The 24,774-nt window shown below is 44.2% G+C and overlaps 4 protein-coding genes across 5 annotated transcripts in view; 2 read left to right on the top strand and 2 right to left on the bottom strand.

The window, feature by feature from the left end:
* Positions 1–6,940, bottom strand: part of LOC126558034 (cellular tumor antigen p53-like) — a 444,866-nt gene extending 437,926 nt beyond the window's left edge. Inside the window, exon 1 of the mRNA XM_050213969.1 lies at positions 6,928–6,940. The gene's annotated coding sequence lies outside the window, so the exon portion shown is untranslated. The remainder of the gene's footprint in view (positions 1–6,927) is intronic.
* The window catches only part of LOC126557604 (protein arginine N-methyltransferase 1), a 724,795-nt gene that overhangs the window by 392,504 nt on the left and 307,517 nt on the right, over positions 1–24,774 (top strand). The window lies entirely within an intron of this gene.
* LOC126558592 (60S acidic ribosomal protein P0) overlaps positions 1–24,774 on the top strand; it is a 321,090-nt gene that overhangs the window by 149,698 nt on the left and 146,618 nt on the right. The window lies entirely within an intron of this gene.
* Positions 18,226–24,774, bottom strand: part of LOC126558812 (uncharacterized) — a 174,066-nt gene continuing 167,517 nt past the window's right edge. Inside the window, exon 5 of the mRNA XM_050214883.1 lies at positions 18,226–18,236. The gene's annotated coding sequence lies outside the window, so the exon portion shown is untranslated. The remainder of the gene's footprint in view (positions 18,237–24,774) is intronic.

The raw sequence follows: 24,774 nt of genomic DNA, 5'->3' as shown, positions 1-24,774 counted from the left end.
TAATGGGGATTATGCAGTGAATGTTTATTCCGGAAAAAAGGGTACAACGATAACCCGTCACATAAATTTAGCCAACATTCTTCGACGGCCATTTGAAAACTGGGAAAGGTTTTTAGGCGTTGAGTCATCGAGCACAACCAATGGGGCAACACTTTAAAAATTCATTTCAAGTGAAACCTAATAGGTGGCCCTAATCGGGGGCCGCCTTCAAACAATGCCGTAAGAAGCATAAACACACACACACACACAAATACACACTTGATTGTTTTTGCTAATTTTTTAATCTGTCGCCCACATTCTCTCATCATGATTTATTTTTACACTCCCCATCGGAAGAGCTAGGTAATAGCTGCACCAGTAGCAACTCCAACACCGACCACCGAAAGGGATTTATACACCACGAGCACGAAAGTTTCTAATTCCTTCATCCTTAGGCCCCCTTCCCTATTGGGTGTACCATGGAACCACCGTTTAGAGTGTAGAGGCAAAGTTGGAGAATCATTTCAGCTGGTTTCACCCACTCCAGCACCGATGGAGTGAACAAATTGACGTTTTTCGCTCGGCGTTGTTTGTTCTTGGTTGGAGATAATGTTTCTGTCACGTAACACGACGACAGCGACGACATCCTTCCAGCTGACTGCAAACATCATCATGCTCAGGAGCCAACTAAAGTCATTCGCCAAGCGAAGACGAGTCAGTGACATGATTAACAACAACGGCGAAGGCATACATACGGACACGTTCCCACATATAGCATAAAATGGGAAAAGTTCGCCCACGATTCTCGCACGGTTGACAGTTCCGGTAACTTTCTGGCCCGAGCACGACTATTTTAGACTCGGGAACACTTTCAACAAATCAACACAAGTTTCCCGTTCGAAACCGTGCGCTTCTGTTGCTGCTATGCTGCCATTTTGCTATGGTTGAATGGTTAATCAATATTCGAGCGATGCTTTTGAAAAGATATCGACACTACCGACAACAGCACCGTCGCACTAGCAGCAACGAGACGGGCCAGGAAAACATCACGTCGATAATCCTTTCGGCTGCCATGGAAAACTTTTGCTTACCGCGTCCGCTACCCTCGTGTCGTGGGGGTACGGGGCTTACGAGATAATTTTAGACGCTCGTCTAATTACTTTAAACCCACACCGACAAGCACCGAAGAAAAACGTACACTTTTTGCAATTTATTCTGTCCATCAACTGGATGACAGATTAAAAATTTGCTGATGAAAATTCCGACCACTGACGATCGCTACTCGATGCACGATAGCGGGGAGAATATTGAATTAAAACACTCCAGCACTGCAGGATCCAGCTGCAGTGATCGATCCCTTATAATCATCTTTCGCGAATATTGCATGTCTTGCTGGATTTAGCGAGTGTGAGAGGGAGGTGAAGACTATAGTCACATAACTTACAGCGACAAGTCTTTGCCACTTTCACACTCGTCTGCCACGGGCGGCAGAATGTCACTCGTCTGCAAACACATCGATACAGGGATGCAGGGAGTGAAGGGCATCAGTACAAGACAAGGGCGTGCTAATTATTAAGAACTAAATGAAGTGATGGTGTCCACGGTCCACGGTGCACACCACGGTCATAAGATATCGCTTATGCTGGCGGATCAGATGTCACGTGATATAAGCCAATTTGCATCGAATAGCCACCAACTCCCAGTGCGTCGTCTGCCACCACACCCAACTTTACAGACCGTCTACGACGACGACGACGACGACGGTGGTGATGATATCATCGAGTAATTTGAGATAATTTAAGAGACCCGTTTCGCACAAGATATCGTATAACCGACTCCGACAGACCCGACCAGTTGGGTGCCTCTCGTCGTAATGATCCTGATCGCACGCTAACGCCCTCCCGGGAGCGGTGAGACGGTTTTACGACATTTTTTTTTTAAACATTGCGCTCTCAACTCAACGCTGCAAACTTTTGCCCGAACGTGTGCTGATGGGTGGTAGTGCACACTGGTGGAAAATTGACTGGTTGCAAACTCGTACGTGGATAGAATCCTTTCGGGAGCAAGCGACGGCAACACCACGGTTGGAAACTTATACTTATCGTGCTGGCAACTCCTGCCAATCAAAGCCTCACCACAGTAGTGCGCTTATCTTACTGGAAATGTGACGTTGTGCGCTACTGACGTTGTGCCTGCGTTCATAGATATACTTTACGCCCTCGACATGGTTAGCGGTTTCCAATATCGTACAGTACTAATTAACCATCGGCAACGGACCGGATAGGGGTTTGCATTCCCCAGTCTGGGCCACCCGTCCGCCGGCCGCTTTACGGCACATTGCCCACACTCATGATGCAATTTCATAGAAGTTAATGACTGGATGCCTGTGTTGTTACGGTGAGTGTACGGAGTGGGATAGAAACTAGCAATTTTTCAGTAGATTGCTGTGGATAATTTTAACGAGAGAATATTTTAATCAAGAAAACGATGAAAAAATTCCTTAAAATAGCTTCTAAAGCAATAAATAATAATTACAAATAAATCGTAATGGATTTATGGAAAATATCGATGCTACCGCAGTACTGGGGCCGATGGATGATACGACGAGTAATTGTTTATCTAAGGTTTCGTACCATTCGTTCAATATTAAGCAAACAAAACACCGATGCTAGAATTCGCTTACTCTGCACACGCTTAACTGCACAGACTATCATCAGAACCGTTTCTCTATGTTTCGCACGTGAACGAGCTTCATTGAGACGGTGTACCAACACGCCTAGCATATCATCGTACCATCCATGAGTCTTACACTTTGCCCGATTTACCAAATGTTTGTCCAACAAACAATATCTTTATGCTATTTTTCCCGCCACTACCCTCATCCATATTAAAATAAACACAACTCCACTGCCAGCCACCCAAACCACCGCGAGTAGAAATAATTCTTCCTTTGCAAGCACAACATACCGATCACCGAAGGAAGCCAAGGCACACCGAAAACAAACGTAAAGTCCCTAACGTAGATGGGTAGACCTAGCAGCAAATAGCGGACCGGAAATGGTTGCTTCTATTTGTCGTGCCCTGCCGTACTCTTGCCCTACCGTACCCTGCATGTGACCGGATTTACGCTTATCAGCATGGTATTTTATCATGCTCAAACAAAAACAGTCGCTTATCTTCTGTGCCATGTTTTTGCTGTTCTGTCTTCCTTATTGCTCATCGCGAATGGGAACCGCAGACATGCCACAGGACAGGGAAAAAGTTTGGTCAGCACAATCAAACTCATCGATGCGTGTAACTTTCGCCGCTCAATTCATGCACGATTCTTGGAGTGAATATAGGATGCGTTCTTTTTTTTTTGGTGTTCATCATCATCGTCATTAGTAGTAGCAGAATGAGATAGAAAAAGTCACGAACATGTGCCAACGTTTGCTGGATGGCTGGAGGTGGAGACAGAATGCTTCGCGATGCTTCTTCAGCGTACATAAATGTAGAAATGTCGGTCGTCTCGGAAAGGAAGGAGAGACGTGCTCCCGAACGGTCAAAGTGCGCTCACAAGCGCAATCGATGTCGATCGAATCACGGCGAACATGATCGAGTGCGATGAAATCACTTGGTCCACATTTGGTAACTAGCACACTCACTACTGAGTGTGACAAATAAATACGTGGGTTGGTTCGGACATTTATTTCTCGCACTGAGTTCGCAATGGATGACTTGTATAGTTGGTAAAGTTAATAGTATTTTTTTTTTTTGCAAATAAAAGCAATTAAAACAGGATTCATTTAAACAAAAGAAATTTTACAAAATATGTGTATACATGCTAAGCTTTCAATTCAATTCATCTTTGTTTAAAATGCCTTGTATTAATCTGTATTTATAAATTAAATCATTGCTTAAAATACTAGTACAAATTTAAGGGGAAAATCTTTTAATAATCAATATTGCCCCGCAATCCAATTAAAACGCCTAAAAGAAGATATGGAGAATTGACGATTACCAGCATTTGCGCACCTTCTTCATTATTTTGTGTTTCGCTAAGCAATATTAAAACTTAAGCACTATTCTTTTACCTTTTTTTAACTGTTGATAGAACATACGAGCGTTCGGATGCTCACGCGCATAAGCGGTTATTGTTGCGTCGTGAGTCATCGATTTGAGGTCAACCTGATGGGGCCGTTAAGATTGCAAAATCGTATCTACGGGCACACGGATGGGAACCCGAGCTGAAGCAAATCACTTTCGCAGCATCGAGCGGAACGCTCAACGCAAAACATTTTTCGCGCTCACGATTTCAAGAAGTTTAGCAAGATGCTGCTTCCCACAAAAGAATAACTTTGTAGCAAACGTCTTCACTGTGGTGTTGCTTTGTGAAGTGTGGCGCGTGATTGGAACGCCGCACGGTTCGAGATTCGTTGGAACCGATCGATAGCACATTCTCTGACTGTGAAGAAATTTAACAATGTTCGCATTTAGAGAACATGGGGAAAACTTCGACAACGGCAACAGCTAATGCTAATACGCTCGGATTATTCGCACTCCACAAGCGCAAAGCAAACGGGCAACGGGAGAACGTTGGAAGAGAATTTTCCTCTCTCCCTAGGCATCGGGGCACAAACAAATTTGCATGAAATATTTTTGCTTCCTACCGCCGCATAAAAATTCGCTGCACTTGAGATATGCCCGCACCACCAGTAAGAACTTTTCTCATTAAAATGACTCATCGTTTATGGTGCTCTCAAGCGGGAGGGCGAGAGTAGCAAAACAACAGCCAAAAAGAAAAGTCTAAGAAAAACGTTTAACAACGAAAATGTCCAAAAAGCATATAAATTAGGGAGCAGCCCGCTGGCTCGAGATGGGCCGTTCCGGTCGACAGTTGGTTGTCCTACCAGCGGCAGCATATCTTTGCATGCGAAATTCCATGCGCACCACCAAAACCGCCGACCAGTGTTCGAGTGTGTTTAGAATAATACGGCCCCGCTTCACTGTTCCGTAAGGTCCGAAACAAAGCGCAACGATGGGCGCTCTGTTGAAGAGGTCACCACCAACGAATGCGAAGCACCATCGAGAGATCGTCAATTCGTAGCAGTGAGATGAAATGCAGAACAATGCAAGAAAGAAGAAAAAACGGAGTCTTTTGCACAACACACTGTACCTTAAATCGGTTCTCGGCTCGCTGGTGAATTTCATTTTTGGCATGTTAAGCAAATTTTTACGAGTCAATCTTGCTCCTGTTCACTGTAAGATGTCTTTCCTCTTTGCACTCGCACTCGACGTGAGACAAACAACTTAACGTCGGTTTGCAGATTTTACGTTTTTTTTTTGTGGCTCCACTCTAAAATTGAGTGCCATACTTAGGGGGGTGATTTGTGCTTGTGAATAAGTCGGCCGGTTGAGGAAGCAAAATTGAGCGAAAATGTGGTGGTTCCCGCTGACTACACTTGAACGAAAACGGAAGATCGTATCAACTAGCGGTCAACACTTTACAAAAAGGCGTTGAAGAAAACGGGCGGGCCGCAGGAGTTGAATGTACGGAAAAAAATACGTCTACACCAACAACAAGATGTCACGAACGGTCTACAGATCAGAAAGTTCAAATCAATTGAACAACACGTCTCAGGGCCGTTCCCTTGGTGGCCCTTTCGTCACTGTGACCGGCTCCACGGTCCATCGTCCGAACAACACCCGCCGAAAGCGAAGAAGCATACGAAATGAGCGAAGTTGGCATAAAAATTCATTTACCATTCGAACGATTCGTCATCCGTCATCTTCACCACTTCGGTCGGTTTTATGTCGCACGCAGTTCCAAGGGAGTTTGCACCCCGAACCAGTATTTTAGGCAACAGAATTACGTCTCACGCGGACGTACACTAACGGGGTGCAAGGTTTTCATTTTCTTTTGCGTAGTTCGCTTTAGTTATTTTTTTCTCTGTATTTTAGGTTCATGTTTCAGAAGCATCGCAACGCAGATTGGTAACGGAAGTGTGGGGCAGGTTAAGGGCAGGTTGAAATAACGTTGAAATGTGCCTGTTGATGAACTACGAACAAAGAAAGGAAGAAAGAAATCGATAACTTCGGAAGCGAAGACTAATTTATTCCATACTAAAGAAAGAGGCAAGTGAACGAGACTTAAATGTAGTCCTTGACGTGGGAAGAACTGCTAAAGTATGACGCAGTCCTAGCATTGATTGGAATTGCTTTTTATGATAAACATGTACCTCTCTTCATTGATACCCATTTGTGTGCCTGATACATTTGTTTAGTCGAAATTCCATCCAAAAATCCGTACAACTATTTCCTTTTCTGCGTGGTATTCAAACAAAACATTTTAACAAACTTTCTCCAACACCGCCAAACCAGCGCTGCTTGCTTAACTCCCTCCCGCGAATTCTTTATTCATAGTTATGATGCCGAATGCGCTGATTTTATTCCTTCCTTCATTCTGCCACCATCCTTAGCTACATTTATGTTAATCCAATAAAATCATACCAAAGTACAGAAGTGACAGCCTGTGCGGTTTTTCCCCTAGCACCGGATAGAGGCGAAACGATCGGAAACACTTAATATGGTCAGCAAAGTTGTACCACAAGCACCCAAAAACAGCATGCAACCGGTTACAACCGTCAGCATAAATCAAAAGTTTCACCATGGGAAATGTCGGCCAAAGAGCGAGAGAGAGAGAAAAGGAGATCGTTTGTTCGCTGTTACTTTATCTGTCGAAAAGTTTTATCGCCCACCACACCAAATTGGATGAAAAACAATAAGACAGCCAACAATTACATTAATCGGAGAAGCTGTGCAAGTGTGCCTTAAGAGACTACCTATCAGCGTCAGCGAGACATGTTAGGCGGAAAACGCGAATGTAGCGCACTTTGACTGCCTTGTCACCCAGAATGACACTGGCACCAACAGCGAGTTGTTGCGCTAAGATAGTTTTGCCTTTTTTACAGATACAACTACGGGCCACTATTGTATGAGAGGGATGCATGCCTGAGTTGAAGAGAGAAAACAAATGCGAAAAACTTGGCAGACAATGTGTTAAGCTAAAAGCAAAATATAAAAGAGAAAGTTATACTATCCCGTACTACGTTCTACCTTAGTATCATGATATAACTAACTATATCATGATTCAATCACATTTATTCCATGGTTTCCTATAAATCAAATTAAAATTAATCTATTCAGTCATCCCACGTTTGAATAAATGTTATGTAGGAATGTATCTTAAAAAACACTATGAACTTTAGCAATCTTGGATAAATGTCGCATCACTTCCCACACCTATATTTAAGAAAGCTGTCAATCAAACGAATGAAGGTATGAAATAATTCACACCATATTTTGGAACGATTGCCAGAATAGCAGATACTTTTACCAACTCAATTTCCTTCTTGCCGGCGCCCGAAAAACGCCCCCAACTTAATAGCTCTTTCTCCGTCCGAATCGTAATCAGAGCACCCAACCACGAAACGCACACCAGCACGAGGAGAAAGATGTGGGACGAAGATAAACCAAGACTTAAATTCTACCGTTCAGTTCCAGTACGGGGGTTTTTTTGGGGCTTAAAACCTTCTGGTCACACCGGCAAACACCTAGTTGTCATAAATATTAATAACTTCAAACTTTGGGTCTCCCAATCAAACAACACACGGACGAACCAAACGTGCCGTCCATTGCCTGCACTCATTGGTTCGAGACCGTTATGCCACTGGTCCTGGGAAGGGGTCCAATAGAGCATGGTTCTGCTAGCCACCACCACCATTCTCACAAACGAGTGTGAAGTGTGATACTCACACCTTTCCCAAGTTTGAAAGGTTTATCGAAAAGAACACAAACACTCCTCCACTCTCTAGCACACTTTCAATAATCGTCGAATCAAAACGTGTCCACCAGAAGCACAGAAACCCTCCGGACAGGGTCGGTACCCAGGATGACGATGATGTTGATGAAGATGATGGTAAAGTTTGTCGGGGAAGAGAAAAGCGGAAAGGACACGTTGGAGTCATTTCACATTTAGAATTTTGACCTCGATCGTTTCGACCTTATGGTTCGGGAATGCTCGAAAAACGGACACCTGAAAGAGTTGGGTGGGATAGCGGGGATGGAGGGTGTGCGATTCCTCATCAATAATTCAATTATTCCCTTTTTTGATGGTAGTTTTGTCTGATGCTACTGGATCCTAGATCCGTCGATCGGACAAATTTTTACGACTCCCGGCGCATAAGTGCGTGAGGTATGTGGTCCCTGTACGTGGCCATGGGATGATGTTTGATGGGACTATCTGTGTTATGCTTCTATATCAAATTTAACGAAGATAGGAACACCCCGAAAGCATGTTTTCGTTTTTCATCCTGCATTGAAATTGAGGATCAAGGATCGTTATTGTGAGACAGGCTTCCAGGTAAGCCTTATCGCCATAGCAAATATCAGGACATCTATATGCTTGGAAAAATGGTCATTAAAAACCCGCAACGAAAATATTTGTACTGCTACACATCATAGTTCGTTAAGTCTTTTAAAAATATATAATTCCTAAAAAATATAAAAAGCTAAAAAAATATAATTCTTTAGCTAGAGTTAGCTGTTTTATCCTTACCTTTAAACTGCCAACTGCACCATTAATCGTTGTTAGTCCATCGAGCAGCTTCGTTACGTTCTCCCCAAAAGCCAAGTTCCAACAATCACTGTAACCGTTACACACTGATGCCTTTGCAATATTCTACACTACTTTTCCCTCTGAGCAAACCGTAATAGGACACTTTCAGTTTTGCTCTTGCATCGACAGAACTGACGGCAATAAAAGGGCAACACACGCCACACACTTCACTTTCCACTGCCACCGCCAGCTAAACGTGATTGATACATAATCCAATAACTTTTCACCTTCACTTCTTACCACGTACAACACATCGTGTTTCCCTGCAACATCACTAGCTTTTACTCGCGTTCAGGACTCAGCGGAGATAGAACACCAAAAACCCGATGCACACCAACAAACACACTGGAAAACATTGACGTGTGGCACGTACGTCTCAATCTTCGGCTTCAACCTGCGCTCTGGTGTCACCAGTGTAAAAATGCTTTCCCTCTACACAACATATGTGTGTGTATATTCCAGTGGGCCACCAAGAGCAACAACAGCGAAAAAGCGAAACGGAAAATACACGACACGTGAAAATAAAATGAAAGCAGAAACCGACGTACGGAACGAAAACAAAACAAAAAATCACCGATCACACCGATCAGGACACATTCACCTTCCGGCCAATGAATAAATCACTTTGCGCCACACTTTACACGCCACACACGCACACGTTCCGTTTGTTTCCCGTCACACCTCGCCTCGTTTTCACGGAAGAAAACGTGAAAAACTAGCACACAATTTCACATACCGTTGGAGAGAGGTTTTCCAGTCGGAGGGCAAGAAAAAAAAGAAAGACCGCCACCACCCTCTTTCAGGTCACACACGCACACGCACGTTTCGATTGATAAAGGTGAACAAAAACACCAATCGGAAAATTCAAACGCACAAAATTAAATAAATTTTTCACTCCCGGATCGGTTCACTATTGACCACACCTTTCTTAGGGTAGTTCGCTTTTCACCTAGCTGTATTCTGATCTTCTGGTTCGTAGTTGAGCTATTACTCAACGGCAAGGACCTCCTTTCGTTCCAATCCGGTGCGGGTGATGATTCATTTCTGAAGAATCCAGCGTGTACATATGAGTCGTCACAATACACCCCCGCTACACTTGCCCGGTTCAAGTAAGCGTAATACGTGTCCTGCGAAAGTAAACAGTATAGGAAAGAAAAGGAAACATTAGTACCAACGTAGTACACCAGCATTCCACGCTGCGTCCTTCACACAGCGCAACAAATGCACGGATTGTTTGCCATCAACAATGGGCACTTAAACTGCGCTATCAAAACATTTGAACCACTCGCTCTCGGGGATGGAATTGTCGGACGGGTGGCGTACAACTGTACGAATGTGTGGCGAACTTATTCAGTGTGTAGGTTTGCGCTTCTGGTTAAAAGTTTTCAAGCATGGTTGTTCCGAAATGGAGAAAGCAAAAACCCCAGCCCGGAAAATTCACGCAAGATTGGGTCGGAAAATGCTGCCCCCTCTCTGGACTGGTGCTTCAGCGAAACAATTGTAGAATTTTCCCGTTTTTTTTTTGTGTTGTATTTTCCCCTTTTGTTTCGCGTGAGTGCATTGTTTTTCATTCAGCGTGCTAAAATAATGGCGAGTTTAGAACATCGTTCATTCTTCGCTGTTTTTGGACTCTTTTGGCAAAGGTATTTGTTTCTGGTGATGGTGGAATTCTTTTTGTTAGTGGTTCCATTTTTTTAACCAATGACATTTCTCTTAAAGAGGACTCCAAGGATAGCATGTAAAGAAATAAATCGAGCATAACACAACAAAACACTAAAAAAGCGATCCTTCCTGTTGCAATCAAGCAAATTTGAATAGAAACAGTTTTGCTGCTAAGCGATGACCTATTGGCAAACCGAATTAAATGCCCCAACCGTGCATATGTCACCTCCCCATGTGAAACCTTCTACTAATCAAAACTAAAAGCGAGAAACTTAAAGTCTACAAAACCCCACTGACAATGACACAAAAATCCGTAAAAAAAATTATTCCATTCATTGCGGCGCTGCACGCCGCGTTCGTTAAGTCTACGTTCTTCAAAACAAAAAGCTTGTCGTTTCTCTTCGAGCTGTATACGTGACAACGCACAAAAGTGATGTTCACAAAGCAAAACCTTCGCCCCTCCCCCGTAGAGTAGTCTTCAGAACTTTCTTCATAAAACACACGCTTCCGTTTTCCGTCAGCTCCATTACCGCCAGAAGACCCGCCCCGTGACTATCTCCCCCGTGTATAGTCGGGCGGCACGTAGATAAAATAAATTTTCTTGATTAACGCGACCGGGGGCATCAGCTTTTCGTGAAGCGCTTGCTTCCACCACCATCTCCTCCTCTCGCAAAAATGGAGACACGCGCTGTTTTTGGCAAATGATTCACTGCATATACGACGAACGCGCGCGATTATACCGCGCGAACGGGCACGGTAGAGATTTGCGCCGGAACGTATCCTGGGGATGTGTATTCGCGTTTGAAATTTCAATTGAGCGAATCGTGGCGGGTGGAAAACATCAAAGCGAGCGAGAGAGGGATGCAATTTGTTCCCAGGATGGGGCTAAGGAGGCTGGATACGCTTACATTGACTCCAGCCAGAACGACGAAACAACTAAATCGGTGGAGCCAATGTGAAACACGCACCGAAAAGGAATCTTTTCACAGCTCAATTAGTTGCTTATCGATTTCTTTAAAGCGGTAAGATGCCACAACAATGTCGAATTCTTTCCACAGTCGTACTTTTCTCCAGGCTTATGTCAAATTTGTAGGATAGATAAACAAAGAGGAATTTCTGGATTGCAATGAGTTGCACATTCTTATAAGATAGATCAAGGTCTTGAAGCAATAGGAATAGAGAACCCTGGGAATAATGATATAGGAATATCATTATTTTTATTATTTATTTTATCATTATTATATCATTTATTCAGCAATAGGAATAATGATAGTGTATTGTTTCCGATGGTAAAATCTTTCATGTCGAAGTTAGAGAGAATAAATAGGATTAATCCATCCTTTACAAAGTTCTGTGTTTCCGTACATAATAGAGGAAACATGTTTCTAGTTTCTGTGAAATTCTGGTATGAATACTCCAACGCTGGGCGGCAACACAGCAAGCAGACCATACCGACCGAATCATATTCACTTCTACGCCTATACTGTAATGCATCGCCTAGCCTATTCGAGACAATACCTTATCATTCGAGAGATATGCTTGCCAGTGAATAAGCCCATCCCGGATGGAGCCCAACCCGTGCAGTTTGCAAGGATTCCGGTTTCAATCAAAAAGCAATCGAGTGAGAAAATGAAAAATCAGATCATACCACCGAAACGACTATCCATACATCGACCAAGATGCATGTTCTATGCATAAAACAACGTACAGCGCGCATACCTACAAATTGTGTGCTACGCAGCACATGGAAGTCAATATTGAATCGATTGCTACGTGTTGAACCATTTCTTCTAACCGACAACAGTCGTACCGGATCGCGTGCCAATCAACTCGGTCGGAAGGTTGTCTCCACTTTGCTAGTTGCAGGCAACAGGGAACAGGAGTAGCGAAACGCTATGACCTGTCGATCATCGCCCGGTTGGCCTATGTCGGTGTTCATCGCGTGACGGACGTATGCCAATTCTGCCACTGAAGTCCCACAGGTTTTAACTAGTTTCGCGTGAAACAGTCTACACTGCCTTGCGAACTGGTTTTATTCGGTTTTCCCCACCAAAAAAAAAAAAGACATTTTCCAACAAATACCCGAATATCATTTATTTCTTGCAGTATTTCTACGAACAACATCCATTAGAGAGAATGGGACTAAAAGGCATCTTTAAGTTGAACAGATACAGAATCGTTTTTTTTTTTTTGGTACATATTTCAGGACACCGGTATTTTGTGCACTCCACGCAAGATACTTTGAAAGGCTGTTCCACATTCATTGTTTCTTCTGCAATGGATAACCTTTGCTAGCAGCACCATTCACAGGTAACCATCAGAACACGCACCGGGGCTACATCTACACCACACCATCATGCTGTTGTTCCGAAGCTTCATGATGCTCGAAATTAGTCAGCCAACCGTCAGCCGAACGAAACCTGGCTCCTCGACATTAAGTGACTCTTCGCATGACTTACTTATTTGCCTGACGGATTGAGTTTCTTCGGGCGTATGGCTCCGTTCCGGTTACATGATGTTTCATCCAACCCTTACCACACCCCGTCACCGTTCATTAAAGACGGCAACCAACGTCTAATTCGTTCGTCATAACATCACCATTCGCCAGTTTCGGCGTCCGGTCGGCCAAACAATGGACCATTTCTTCTGTTCGAAGTTGTTGATTGAATGACGTCGTCGCTCTTGCCACGTATTTGTTAGGGAAATGCAAACAAATGAGTTCCATTTCAAGCCCAAAAGGCAGGCTTCTTTTCTGAACAAGCCTGGCCCATCGAACACCGATGGATGCGTGACGGGGAAATGGACGAAGTACCAAAGAACAATTTTGGCAAAGGGTTCGATTAGCTGGCAGACGAATTCACACAATCGCAACCAGCGCTGCTAGGCGTTTCTAGCTGCCTTCTTCACAAAGAAGGCCTTCTTCACAAAGCTGCCTTCTTCACAAACGTTGTTCTTTTTTGTCAAAAAAAAAATCTCTGCTCCCAAGCACGTCTTGGATTTCATCCTTATTTGGCAAAACGTTTCGTTTGATTTTGCTTATTGTGATCTTGTGTTCACACGCACAAGGAAAGTCTCAGGTTAGGTAGTATTGCTGTTGTTTCGTGCACGTGCCAGCAACGACCTATTTTTGAACCAGTCTTCCTGGTGTCAGATTGATGAGTTTGAGATGAATGTGAAACTTCAACCAACGAGACACACCGGAAGGATCATGGTGACTGTTTTCACCTTTCACATAGACTTGTTTTGTTTGTACGATGTACTGTCAAGCGATCAATAAAAATGTTAATCCTGTTATCGAAACTCTTATCAGGTCACTTGACAGCATCATTTCTTGGATATTTCAAGCAACCAGGATTGAAATCGGATCTTATTACATAGAATGAAACATACGCTACATCAAATAGTAGGTTTTGTAGGATGCGAAAGAGACTCTCTTTAGCACTTAGATGAGTATCTGCCCATCAACTTCACGTTTGAACACAATTTGGGATTCATTTGACACCTCTATCGACAATCCACAAACAATCGTGTCAAAAATCATGGTACGAGAGTGTTTGCACAACGTTCACAAATGTTCACCATACATCAATGACTAAGAATTGTGAGAAACCTGTACTTAATGCTTCGTTGGAAGCAATACAAAGAGCAATCGTTTTATATTCCTATGCTCAGAAACCTAAGAACATGCTTAGTACAGACGACGATGTTTTAAGTAGAATTCTATTTTGTAGGTAAGGGAAATTATGTCCGAATGCTGCATTTGCTTTATATACTATGGATGAAGTCTTTAAAAAATGGCTAACATAAAAATTACTAACGTAAAAATACCAAAAAATAATTTAGAATTAGAAATCATAAGCAGCAAACCTTAACGTGCAGCACAGTTTAAGAATATTTCATAAATTTAAGAAGAAAAGAAATGCTAACCACAGGCAGTATCTCGGTTATCCTTCTTAGGGCAAAAATGACGGCCTTGTTATGCCTTTTAAGCAATATTTTATCATACTTACGCCTTTAAAGCACTTCAAAAATTGATCCAAATAAAAGCAACACAAAACACCCTTTACTTTACACAATATCAGACGGCACGCAAGAAAGCATAAGCAGGGGCTATCAATCATACATAATCTAATTAAAAATTACAAACAAAAACCACAAGGGCTAGCAACCAGCTGGGCTCTAGGTACGGTTGACTAAGCTCTTCGGAAGAAAAGGTTAATATCTACGGAAAGGATATTCTAGCCAACCCGGGGATCCGTTTCGCGAGCCTTTCAAGGTGTGTTAACGCACAAGAGGCGTGCTTCGTTTTGCTCGTTGCACCGATTATCGTCTTACTTCCGGCACACACGCTCACCGAAGAATTCCCGGAGCACTTTTACCTTTAGCGAGGGGAAAAAAAGCAACAAGACACCTTCCCGGAAGTGCAATCAAGCGTTGCTGCCATTAGTCAACGCACCCTTCAATCCCGGCCCGGCCGCACTTCCCATTACCCGTCATTCTTCGTGCCCCTGCCTGCCATTAAGTGTGTTGATCCACGCGACCATCGAGAGGGCAATGCGATGCCATAATAGCAAAACGCGTCGATTTTCATTTCCCTGCCGGAACAGTTGAAGCCAGACGCCGGGATGAGAACGGACGGATAATTTGCAGCGGTTTGAAAAACAGGCCCTAAGGTTTCCCTTTCTCACTCGCTCTCGCTACCTCATTATCTTGCTTCTCACCAAATAAATCGATATTCCAGCCGCAACATCATTCAAAACGATCAAATAGATGTGTTTGTGCAGCTTAGCTGCTTTTTGCGCAAATGCAGCTGGACGTCAGGCGCTGGATGGATAGTGAAACAAGTTTTGTATTTTTCCCCCCCTTGCTAGCAGAACTTTGCGCGCTGTTCAGTGATATTGAGTCCGCTTGGCACAGTGTCAAGCGATCGATTTATCATTAAGCTCGGCTGATAAGCGACCCTTCTCGAGGGCCTCAACAAACCGATCCATTCGGTTGCGTTGCAATGCTGAAGTCATTTCTTATCACGCAACGTCGAACAGTGGTAACAGCAATAATGGTATGATGCATCGTGCATCACGATAAAAGCTATCAATATGTTCCTGTATGTGCATGTCCGGTGAAAGCCTATGCATATGTTCGGTTCCCTATCGCTGTCGGTCGAAAGTCGCCGCATTTTACTCATTCCGCAATAAAACGAACCCTCAAAAGCTATTTTCTACTATACTGGGTACGGAAGTTTGGTTCTCTTCAAGAACCTATTTTATGTCCCAAACGAAAGAGTAGATAAAATAACATTCAAAATAAAATAGAAACACAAAACGAGGGTAAGCTAATCGATAAGCAACGAATATGGGACATTGCAATCGATGGGATCATAAACGGAAGGAAGAAGGCCGACTCAGCCGACCCTCCGATAATCGGGACACGCTTCAAGCGTGCATCCCTACCGAATTGCACAGCTGACGCATCGAATACATGCATACAAACAAAAACAGTTCAAGCTAGGTGCTGTAGCCGTCAAACGGGCATAGCCGAAAAAGTTTGTTGTATCAGTTGCATACCAAAATATGCCCTGCTCTGTGCAATCCCCTGAAAACTGCGCGCCCAACCTTGAAAACGTTTCGATGAAAAAGAAAGGAAACACAAAGCATCAAGGAACAAGGCGATACGGCAGCACTCTTTCCACGGTTCTGCATTTCAAACGGGACCATTTTCTACCAAATTCTACATCCACCATTACACAGCTGCTGCTGCTCGTACCGATAGAGGCAAGCGTAGGTAAGAGCGAAAGAAACACCTCGACGGCAAGGGATGGCAACAGGCGGAACCCGTGAGTCGTCCCTTATCCCTTTCGGAGCGCTCTCGATAGCGAAAGCCGCTGCTATCCGATCCGAAACAGCTGCCTTCCATAATTTGACCGGGATCATCCGGGCAACCGGCTGAAGTGCGCTTTAGCTTTGGCTGTGTTTGCTGTGAAAGCACGTGAGAATGCGACGAGCAAGAAGAATCGCCCGAAACTCCGGTACAAACTGTGGCAAAAACGCTGACTCAATTGGACATTCCCCCGTCCTGGGAGACTTTTTGCTAGGGTGTGATAATGAGTTTACTGTCTCTAAAATCGAGGGATGTCTATGACGTGGGTAACGTGCTGAAAAACATCCCCAACTCTTCATGTCTAACGACTTGTGCTGCGGATGTTACGGAAGCTTCGATTGTTTGGGTGTCAAAAATTATCTGCTCGTAGTTTTTGGTCCGGACCCGGCAGTCCTTGGAGCACCGTGGAAGGTCGTGTGTGTGTGTGTGTGTGTGTGTGTGTGTGTGTGTGTGTGTTTGGAAGAATTTGACCGGAACTTTCGGATGAAAGTTTCACTCGGTTCGAACCCTAACGAACTCGAGCAAACGGAAGAATCGTACCGGAAGCATCAACCATTCCAGCTGGCAAATTGCTAAATTTGAAGGGCAAACATCTCCCCCTACCCAGTTGCAACCTCGTCTAGGAGTAACATTTTCAAAACTCGTCTGAACTGGGCAGAAAAAAAAATATCTCAAAATGAATCCATTTGCTGAATTTTGTCATCATCCGATTTATCAACTTCGCCCGCTATGGTGGACACAAGGGTTGGAACTTTAATTTTGTAATCTACTATATTGCGCCCGCCCGTTCTTACTTTTCACGCGACAATTTTCTGCCACCAAAATTCTGCTGCTTTCAACGCAACGAAAAAAAAGTGTTATCTGACCCAGAAAAAACGGAACAAAAGGACCGGCAAAACGTAAAAATGCCATTCGAATACAAAAACGATACGACGGCGCAAAAGAACCGTAGCACGGGCTGTGGCACGTTCGCGTAGTAAGAAATTGAATTTTGAATTTTTAATTCTCCGCTGGTGAGAAAAGAATGCCGCCGCAACCGTCGAGGTTCATTTGACAAATGATCACAATGTAAGGCGCTGGGGTGAATGAGGGTAGGGTGGGGCACCAAGGACGAATTCTTTTGCTACCCAACGCATTACGAAGCTTTCCTTTTCTCGTTTTCTTTTTAATCCGGTTTTACTTTATGCTACATTTGCTCCATTTTGTTGTTTTTTTATCGTATAGATCGGCACCTCGGTGTGAGCGTATTCGCTTGGTTTGCTTCAGCCGGACGTCCGGAAGTTATGATAGAAGAATGCAGCGACTGGACCCAGGAACTTCACCTTGCATTTACGTCTATTAAAGCAACGTATTAGCAAAAATGATAAATTAATTTTGAAAAACAAACCCTCGACCTCAATGCCGTGAGTGTATCTTCCGTTTGATGTCATTGTGTTACGAAAAACACTTCAAACCAACATGGTCAGCAGCCATTTATCCTACCAAGTTAAACAGGAACAGGCTCGTTTACTTGCTCTCTCACTCTCTAGCATAGTTATCATTGTAAAGACAACTCAAAGTCATCGAAACGATCACAAACACACAAAAAAGATGTCTCACCCCAGGCACAGGAGACGGATGACTAATGATGCAGTGTACTAGGGGGGCTTGTTTGCACAATGAACAACTCAGCAATAATCCCACCTCATGTTGTGATCTTTATGCTCAAGAACCGTTTTTTTTCTTCTTTATCTCCCCGCATTGATGCCAACGTTGCCAAGCCTCAGACCAAGTTTATATCGTTTCACTTCAAGCACGTCCGGGGCGTAGTACGGGAAGATGAAATTAAAGATGGATTTGGCCCAAGATCCGGGTTCTATATTCTGCAGATCCGGATGTTTGCCGACAGTGGTAGTGAGAAAACAAACCGCTCGGTACGGTCCGCAGCATCTCCCAGCGTTACAATGGCTTCCGCCGTCTTGCGGATTTGAATCTTTTCCTGACCCATCGTGAAAGCAATGCAGCAAAACCAAAGCCAAACAGAGAAGCAACTCTTCTTCCATACACGAAATGCGAAAGAATGCTCCTCCAATGTTCCTGTGCACGAAAAAGGGGGTAAAAAAACTGCAGCACTCTTTGGTGCATTGTCTTGCATTGCTGGCGCCCAATATACCGCACCATATGTGTTGTGTGCTGATTGAAAGCAAACAAAGCAAATCCTCACTTGGGCCGGTACACGATGCAATACATCCCCAACCCTGGTTTGCCTTGCCAGGGCGACCCCAAACAAAGAGATCAAGATAAAGAGCGTTGTTGCGAGAGGAAACACTGCTGTGCTCGATGAGTCCAATATCTGTTGAGGGTTAGGGAGGCTACTATTTGTATTGTCGTGTCCTGGTGAAAGAAATTCATTATCAAGACAATCAAACATACAAGTACACACATAGCAACACAAAAACAGACACACAAGAAGAAGTAAAACTCACCGGCCGCATCACAAACAGCGAACGAACAGCAGCACAAGATTGCTTATCTCGGTAACGTGAGAAGTAGCATGTGTTGAATGTATGTAGGATCATGTTATCTATTTCCAGTTTTACCCTCTGACAGGCAGCAAACGACACTATTAAAGGCCTAATCAAAAGCACACTCACACACACACACACACACACACACATTGGCCCAATCAACTTCACCGCCCATCTAAGGACTCTTATCCTTAATTTTATATCGAATCCGACACGATCAGACACGATGGCTGTATTTTGGACTGATAAAATGAGAAAACTTATAGACTTTATCCGACACCTTCCTGCCTTACGTTGCTGCTGTACTCGCCTTTTTTAGCATAAGTAGGAACCGAGATTTCATAGCATCATAGTTAGGAGAAACCGACCAAAAACAACGATGACCGTGATCGGGCATGAGTTTGATTTTTATACTCACTGCAAATGGGTCAACCCTCATTAAACGACAAGGATGTCGGCGTGCACTATCTTGCTCGACAACTGGACAACCCTCTCGTCTCCTCTCCGTGCACAGTTGAAATGATCTTGTATCGACACAAACTGCCCAATGTTCAACGGTGTGATGCAAAGTAAGAAGATTAATCTTAAAAATTCCGCTCTCTTTGTACCCTTATTGAATGCTGTTCGGGGTGGTTGAGGGTACTTCAAAAGACTCATGATAAGCTTCATTAAGCACCGAAGATCGATCAGTAAAATTGGAGCCACGTGTAAGGGAACACTCGTACTCACACCGCTCGGGCATCCCATTAATAGCATCCCTTTTCAACGGCTCGTTGAGCGGTCACAACACATACCGTCGGTAGGAACAACAAAAAAAAAACGGCCCTACGACTATCGGTATGGAAAGATCAGGTACACAAGGCTTTTACAGGAGATTGTTGTCGACTTTTAAGTACGCACGGCCATTGTTTTGGTCGTCGGTCTACCGCCTAGTGATTTTACATTAAAACAAAGCATTATTGCTCAACCTTCTGCTTCTGACCGAAACCGGCACGGAACGTCATTGGGCGGGACGGCATGCGGGAACATAAAATGTGGAAAGCATCGGTTTGCCGGTGACACCCAAACAACACACTCGCGTTTAATATGTCTAACACAAACGGGCTATCGGGAAAAAAGACGAAACCCGGATCCGTTTACGAATTCATTCGGAGAGTCGTCGTCAACGAAGCGGCTTCTGCCATAAAATGGATTCGCTCGATTAAGAATTTCGTTAATGGATTGCTTTGGAGAATAAAAATGATTAACTACCGTCAATAAACCTTAACCATGGGCGGGAGAGCACTCGAAACCGAAAGCACGCAAAAAGCCCGCCAAAAACGAATCACTTTCGAAACTAAATCGAAACGCAAAAAAGGGGTCACCCCTTTGTGGTGTTGGGGAAGGATAATCTAGTGGAATGGCCTAAAGAACTGACACACAAAGACCCCCTCCCAAAACAAAAGTGGTATCAGTAGAATCGAAAACCAAAAATTCATCTACCATTTTTAGTTTTACGCCGCAATCCCGAATGAAGGAAGCATGAAAGGAATTTGCCACTGGAAGGATTGTCGTTCCACCAGGGGCTCTAGGATAGTGGTAAGCGCCGCAAATGAATCTACAAATCGAAGCATAAATAAAATTTATTTATGACAACAACGAATTGCTTGCTCGTAGAAAGGAAAGTGTGTTCAGTGTGTGCTCTACACTGAACACTAAATCGACCATTGAAGAAGATCGTGACAGCGACCTTTCTTTCCGGGCGTAGTTCTTTATTTTAGAGCAAACGGACGCACTACTATCAGAGTTTCGAAAAAAAAACAAGCAAACAAATTTATCCACACAAGACATCTGCCGAGTTTTCAATGAGTGGAGCCTCTCCTATGCCGTGACTTTCACTTAGAAGTCACGTTTTCATACATGCATAAATTCTGCTCCATGTGGAGTGTAGAGGGATCTCCTACACGACGAAAGATACCTCGAAAGATGCTCGGCTCCGTACGTCCATCCATTCATTGCCAAAAAAACCGCACAAGGACATCGAACTGTTGTCTATCCAGACCGGCCAAAAGGACGGAACAGCCCGAAACATCATGTAGGTGTACAGTGGCGCATTGGATGGGCCCGTATAGGTTTCACTTTCCAGCTACCAGATACGGGATCCGGAACATCCACCACTTCCCTCAAGGGTAACATTGGATCGAATCAGCATTTCAATAGTCACTGATTTTTGTTGAGAGCTTGCACTACCCCAAACACCCATCGCTGGGGGATGGAGGTTCGAAGAAGTTGAAGAAAATAAAGCAACCATGTCCTCGACAGCAGTCGAAAGTGGTCCGGGGTTCGAATCTCGATTTAATTTATTACCCTCAAAAGGTTCGTGATTTCGCCATAGATCACGGACCACTAGCAACCCCCGGAGAGCACGTACCGCACATACATGCGGCCCATTAGACGAGTCTGGCCGGCTGGCTGGAGCATTTCTTCGCCCGTTGGGTACGGTTCCCTACCACACAAGCCACTCGATGGTTCGAACTACGAGCAAACATAAATGCTCCCGTTTGCCGGACACGCCAGTGACTAATGGCATTCATGCATGAAGCGAGGTTGGTTTTTCTTCCTCCCCCAAAAAAAAAATATAGAATCGATCCTGCCTTTCGCTCACTAGGCAGGCACACCAGTCACACATACATAAATAAGGTTTCAACGGAACGGGATGGAATGAACCTATCATTTGCGCTTTAACTATGAAACTCCCAATGAAGACGGCCGATACGTGCAGTCGGAAACCAATTTCCGCTCAGAATGGGTAATGGGGTGAGAAGTTTTATTTGAAGGGAATGCTGAGCCCACCCCACATCTCAGCACGCGGGTGTCCTTTCGCCCAATTCGTGTGCAACAATTCGAGCGATTTGTTTTCTTTACCGTTGGGCACACCGTCTGTATGTGAAGAGAGCTACCTCCCCCGTTGGAAGCTCTGCAATTGACTGTTATAGTTTTCGTTCTCCAAAGTACAGTTTTTCCTTCCACTTGTTTTTTTTTCTTCTCCTTCTCATACTCCATCCTGTTGCTGTTCGCGTGCTAGAAAACGGGGAACGCTTTTGACAGAGTCCATAAAAAGTCATGCTGCTTTATGAGCCGCATCCACACGTTTCTCCGCAACTGCCAGCCAGAATCACCCAAACCACACGACCTCCTTGCCATGGAAAAAAAAGCGTTACAAATTCTAGTCCTGCAGTGGGCGACGTAAGGCTGGGGGTTTTACTTTACGTTGTGGTAAGTGGTAAGTGGAATAGACGTAACTTCGAATTCCTCTATCACGAAACCTCAAAAACGCTCAAATGGATAAAAATGGATCATATAGCAAGCTAATGGTGAATCAACGCCCACCCATGGCTCTTTACCGCTGAGGGTTAGTCAGCAAGCCAATGGCTTTGTCAAGAACCAACCGTTTTCACGTGACAAAACTCTTCCTGTCTTTGGATAGATCGTAGCACTCAAACGAATATGTCGTCACTCGCAAACGTAACCACTTCTCTCGGGGAGCCTACATTTACAACTCCCGTAACTCAGGGAAGAGAGTGAGGTGGGGTTATGTTGTTTCCTGGCACCACACACACACACACACCAAGCGAGCAAGCTTAACTTAAAGGATAGAATGAGTCTGCACCCTGTGCGTGGTTCAACGTTTTACGATACTCCATTCTTCGTGCGTGTTCACGTACATGGGGAAGTGCTCCACTTTTATGAATCAGAAAAACGCGAACGCTTCCCCGGTTCCGGCCGATCAATCGGTTTCATTATTTTCTAGGAAAAATGCGTCAATCATCCATGCCCTGACTAGGCATTGCTGCTATCTTTAGCATTAGCTTGTCATAAGTTTTGTTTATGTTGATTTTCGTTGTTGTTGTTGTTGTCTGTTATGTCTTATGATGCTTGCTTTACGATAGTTTTATTGCAGATTACATTTAACCCAGCCAGCAGAACGTTTCTTTCTTTTTTTTTTTTGGTGAGAAGGTTAGGTTTTGTCATTGATTTCTGTGGAATGTTAAAAAACACATAAACGGGAAACGACAAAATATTGTTTTAGTTCGTCGAACCAATGTGCTGCTGATGATTCTGGCTTATTATTTTCACAGAATACTCATTTACCCTTCCAGAAACAACTTGTATTCTCAACGTGTTTATTTTAGAACGTTTTCCATATTTTGTATTTGCTTTGTGAGTGTACCAACAAACAAAGACTGAACATTTGCTTACTGTAATGTGATCTCAAACCAGCTACCTCTGAGCGCCATTCGCCTTATCTCTTACCGCAACACGGTTTACAGCCGTTTTTAATTTCTGCCAGAACTTATCTGCTAACTCAACCGATAAGCTCGCACACTCATTAGTGGCGCAGTGCACCGTTCTGATGAAAAAAAAAACAAAATAAAGACGAATTAACAAAAGCAATTCAAAACTCAAACTAAACCGGCGTCTTAATCAATTTCGTCTTGAAAGTATGCTACACACAAAAAGCGTTCTAGGGCAAAGTGAAACTCGCAAAGCCTTTATGGGCGCAAAAAGCATTGACGCTTTGTATGATGCGTAAACATTTTCTTGCATTGCAGTTTGCAGGATGTTTCCTGGAAGGGGGCGAAAAAATTGCAACATTTACATCCGCCTCGGCGATGTATGAGATGCTACGCCGTGCGCATTCGGAAAAGTGTTTCTCCAGTGCACGAGTGGTGCTTGTGCTTCCATTCTATTCAACCTTTATCAAGAGCGCAACGGGTAAGCACCTCGGGGAAATTGTAAAGCAAAACAACAAACGACCACTGCAACATTGCAACTGCACTGCCTCACTCGCAACGGTCTAACGCACGCATACACGGACACACGAAATGGGAGATAAAAATAGCTATAACCCTACAGGAAGCGTACCCTACCAATGCTGAAGGGAAGAAATCAAATACCGGACCCCATGAACACGATGCTGTGGAATGATGAGCTCCGGGTGAGAGGTACTTTTCTTCCTTTTATGAACGCATCGAATGCACCACCGTTGTGCCGCATTGCACGGGAATCTTCCCCGTAGTACAAGGCAACGGAGGGCCACACGACTCGAACCAATCACGACTTGAAAGTCAACATGCTCCACCACACATACACACACACACAATGCATCTCCATAGTTGATCGTTTGTGCTGTGACTGTTCCGCGATGAGTTTCGTGGCCAAGCGCTCCAAAAACGGTCGGCCGGGTGTACTCCTCCGCAGCGTCTGTTTACAAACACCAACCTCGCAACCGGCTAGAAAATACGCCTTTTCATCCGAGCTGAGAATGCATTATGCAGCGATGCATCGAACGTACTCGTGATCGTAGCAGCATCTCGCGCAGGCAGGAAACATTGTTCGAGAGCATTACACAAAAAAACGAGACTAGAAAAACAACAAACTGAAGGTTCATTTCCAGCGTTCGAGCTATGCTGCGATGGCTCAAACCCACACACACACACACCCACATGCATACACAAAAGCGACTATGCTGCTTATGCTGCATGATCGCGTTGGGAACCTCGCACACACATGCATCGTTCGCTCGCGCTCGCCAGGCAAGAGCCATTTTGGGGGAACCTGTTGTGCAAAATTGGCGAATGCTTTTCTTTGCGCATCGCACCGTTTGTATGCGTGTAGTTGTTTCGCCAGAAAGGCACACCAAAAAAGGTGCTGTCGTCGTTGCGGTACGAAGTACGAATAAAACGGTTCGAAGTGGTTTTTTCGCTGACTCAGCAAAACCTCGTCCCACCACACACAACCATCGCGAGTGAGAATGGCACACGGCGCGAGTGATTTGCGGACGCGATCAACGAAGGCGTGAGATGAGAAGCGAGGTTGTTCGCTCGTGGGTGAAACAAAGCTCACTATGCAACAGGCTTTACAGGTTTATCGTTCGTATTTGTTGTGTTGTGATGCTGCGAGTGATCGAATGGTTCGCAAGCAGACATACACACACACCACTCAGATCAAGAAGTTTTGTCACGGTATTTGACATAGCCGTTTATGCGCCGTGAGGCGCACAACTTGATCCAAGACCCCTTACCTTAACCTTAATCCATTGTTAGGGGCACA

This window comes from Anopheles maculipalpis, chromosome 2RL, assembly GCF_943734695.1.
Source record: "Anopheles maculipalpis chromosome 2RL, idAnoMacuDA_375_x, whole genome shotgun sequence".
NCBI lineage: Eukaryota > Metazoa > Arthropoda > Insecta > Diptera > Culicidae > Anopheles > Anopheles maculipalpis.
This window is presented reverse-complemented; position numbering and strand designations above follow the sequence as displayed.